The sequence below is a fragment of the Lampris incognitus genome, chromosome 2 (assembly GCF_029633865.1).
Source record: "Lampris incognitus isolate fLamInc1 chromosome 2, fLamInc1.hap2, whole genome shotgun sequence".
Taxonomy (NCBI): domain Eukaryota; kingdom Metazoa; phylum Chordata; class Actinopteri; order Lampriformes; family Lampridae; genus Lampris; species Lampris incognitus.
In genome coordinates, this window is record NC_079212.1 from 12602580 (window position 1) to 12606510 (window position 3931).

Below are 3931 nucleotides of genomic sequence, written 5' to 3' on the forward strand. Positions count from 1 at the left end.
ACCCGCAGACACGGCCAATTGTGTCTGTAGGGATGCCCGGCCAAGCCGGAGGTGACGCGGGGATTCCCGCCGGCGATCCCCGAGGTCAGATTGTTAACATTAATGGCTGTTTTTACATGCAGGCTATCCGATCATAAACCGATAAAGGCATTACTTGGACTTTAGAAACAGCCTTGTATAAGCCGTTACCTGATCATCTATATCAGGGTGAAGCTCTGAGTAAGCCTCGCTCAGTGGAGACGTCTAGGTTTTTGCTCTTTCGGTTCAGTATTGCATGTGTACATCTTAATAGGGCAACTTTAGGCTTTGTTAAACTAAAACTACGCGTATGAAAGGTTACCAGACAGGGCTGACATACCTTATACCATTCATTAAAAGAATCGATATACCAGTTTGCAGAGAAAATGCGTTATTAAAACCGTGTATGTATTTCAATAGAAACATTATGTTAAACAGTAACTCCCACTAATAGAGTATTTGTTTGTATGTTAATGTTCATTGTTGTCCTGATAAAACACAATCATGCAGTGCAATGTATAAAAATATTATTAAACCTGCAGGAACAATCAGTCAGGGATTTAGAAAAATGCTGTACCACCCCTCATTGGAGTCCACTGATGGTGTGTTTTCTCTCAGTGTATTAAAATGTCATATTGATAAAGTTCCCTGTGACTTTTGATTCACTGCCAGTATTGTTATCCCAAAATATCTATAAATAGAGGGAGACAGGCGTTCAACCCAGTGTACACATACTGTGCATGACTAATAGTAATAATATCATTATTATTATCATTATTGTTATCAATAGTGGTAGTAGTATAGTTGCAGTAGTAAATTGCAGAGATTGAACCAACAGATTCATCAGGGTTGTGGGATTGGGACACCGCAGCGATTGTGGAAATCCACTCACCCAGCAAATATCCCATAGCAAGACTTTACAAAGGTGCAGCAGAAGGGATGTTTTGATATTTTTGTGAGAATTCATGCTGCGGCTGCATGTGTACGATTACGGGCAGCAGTGAAGCGATGGTGGCATGTGTACTGTTTGTGTAACATGTGACTGCACAGGCCAGGAAGTGTACACACGCAGGCGAGTAAGCACACTGTAGAACCTGTGTGGTTTTGTCGTTTTTCTCATGACAATCCTGGTTTGCTTAATGAACAAGGGGTGAAGAATTCTTAGTGTTAACACACATGCACACGCGCGCACACGCACACACAAACTCTGATGGTTAATCAGCTGTGTAAAGTACCATATCTATCTTTCAATTCTCCCCATTAAGGCCGACACTGGCTTGATTAGGCCCTTAATCTCCCGAGATTGAGACATTAAAGCATGGAAGTAATGCAACCCCCCTCACCCCCACCCCCGTGCCTCTCTCTTGCTCTCTCCCCCACACACACATAACATGCACACACATGCTCACTCACAGACATACACTGATTTGCCAAAGACTCGGCTTCTGCAACAGTGGTGTGGTTTGTACTGCAGCAAGACAAATGTCGAATGTGTATGACAATGTGGTCGTTCCTTAGTATTACACTTTGTCATGTCCCCCCCCCCTTTCTTTAAAGCCCTCATACCCATCGTATAAACCAGGTCAAATAGGACAGATGTGTTTCCCACAATCCCTGCTTACATAAGAGTCATTAAGTGGAGCCTGGTTTGAGTGCTGGCACTGGACAGCAGAGGAAGCTCAGGATGAGACTTCCTGTGATTCCCCCCTACATACGTACACACACAAATACAAATGTGTGGATATGGCCTATGGCCTGTGTTATCTTTGGAAGTGGGAGTTCATCCTGGCTGTCAGTTTAACCAATATGAGTTTTTCCTTTCCTTCCCATTTTTCTCCCTCGCGTTAGGGTTTGGAAAGGACTGGAAAAGACATGAAGCTCTCAAACCAGGTCTTTCTTTTCTACCTATCTTCATTTCACATGAAAGATAGCCCTGTGAACTCATGGGAAAATATTGTAAACACTGACTGTTTGCTGGTTGTAAAAAGAGGTTTCTTCTTTTTAAGGGACTCTTTTGGGCAGGGACAGTGTTGCACAGGAAGGGCAGGTGCGTCGAACAATAGAGCAAAGATGCCTTGAGTTCTGAGCCATTTCCTTCAAGGACAATAACCCCCATCTTGTTTAACAACTCACTTGGCAGGGACTATTGCACACACTTTAATTGGCTCCCACTTTAATTGCCCAGGTGGGGGGCGGGGGGGTCCCTCTCCCCTCCACCTTATGCGCTTAAAGTTTGCCCAGCCAAAATGAGTTTAAGACAGGGGTGGAGGATTTGTGTGGGGACGTGGGCTGAAAGAGTTATCAATATATGAAGCTCAAGACCTCTTAGTTGGCGGCATGGTGGTGCAGTGGTTAGCGCGGTCGCCTCACAGCAAGAAGGTCCTGGGTTCGAGCCCCGGGTAGTCCAACCTTGGTTGGTCATCCCGGGTCGTCCTCTGTGTGGAGTTTGCATGTTTTCCCCCTGTCTGCGTGGGTTTCCTCCGGGGGCTCCGGTTTCCTCCCACAGTCCAAAGACATGTAGGTCTGGTGAATTGGCCGTACTAAATTGTCCCTAGGTATGAATGTTTGTGTGTGTGTCAGCCCTGTGATGGCCTGGCGGCCTGTCCAGGGTGTCTCCCCACCTGCTGCCCAATGACTGCTGGAATAGGCTCCAGCATCCCGCGACTCTGAGAACAGGACAAGTGGTTCAGCTAATGGATGGATGGATGGACCTTTCAGTGGTGACACCAACTGAACTTTAGTACTTTGCACAGAGATAGGCATGTAAAAGAAAACTTTGGTGTTTTTTTTTTAACATTAGGAGTCAAACGGAGTGATGGGTAGCAGAATCTTAAATTGATTCAGTATTGTGCAAGCTAGCATTAGCCGACTGCTGCGGACCAAGTTGCAATCCTTCAGGGCAAACGTGCTCACCAAATATTGTCAACTAAAAGAGCTCTTTTTTACACGTGACAGGCTCAGAATTACACTCAGAACGCTTTGAGTGGAGTCTAAAGAGCCTTAACCATGATTTCAGTTGTGAAATTATATAGATATCAATCTGTTTCTAACCTGGCACAGAAGTCTTGCTCCAGTCTTGCTCTCCTGCAAAGAGCGAGTTGTTGCAGGAACACAACATTGGAAGCATGAGAAAGTTGGAGAAAAGTACAAAAAAAAAGAAGAAATTACAAGGTCTATAAATGCACTGACTGGCTGACTGTACTGGGGTTGTCTCCCTGGAATGGAAGGAGTTTTCGGACACTTCTCAGAGAGTCTGTTAGTGCCAAAAACAAGCTCTTGGATTGTTATTTGGCTAGCGCTATTAAGATAAGATAAACCTTATTGAGACCCACCGGGGAAATTCACGTTACAGCAGCTCACAGAAAAACAGCGGAAAATAGAGAAAAACATTGAGTGAGTGATACATAAATGGTAAAAAAAAACCAAAAAACAAATTATGAAATAAGACTTATTACCCTGAAGGATTACATTGCAGCTTGGTGCGTAGTGGTTGGCTGATGCAAGGCTGTTCAAAACTGAATTAATTTATACGGTTCTGCTACCCATTGTTTGGTTTGACTCATAATGACAGTAAAAAAAAAGGAGCTTAAGTTAAGAAACACCAGAGTTTTCCTTTAACACCAGCCATTTGCTAGGGTAGAGCAGGAAGCAGCAGGGCAAGCGGAGCAGTCGTGTTCCATGTATTACACATTATGGCCTGATGCAATTACCCTCCTACTATTACTGCATCACAACCACTAGCCTAAACACTCTGCTAAACAACAGCTGGTGGAAACAGAAAGGTGGAGACGGAGATGGGGGAAGAGAGAGAGAGAGAGAGAGAGAGGAGAGAGAGAGAGAGAGAGAGAGAGAGAGAGAGAGAGAGAGAGAGAGAGAGAGAGAGAGAGAGAGAGAGAGAGAGAGAGAGAGAGAG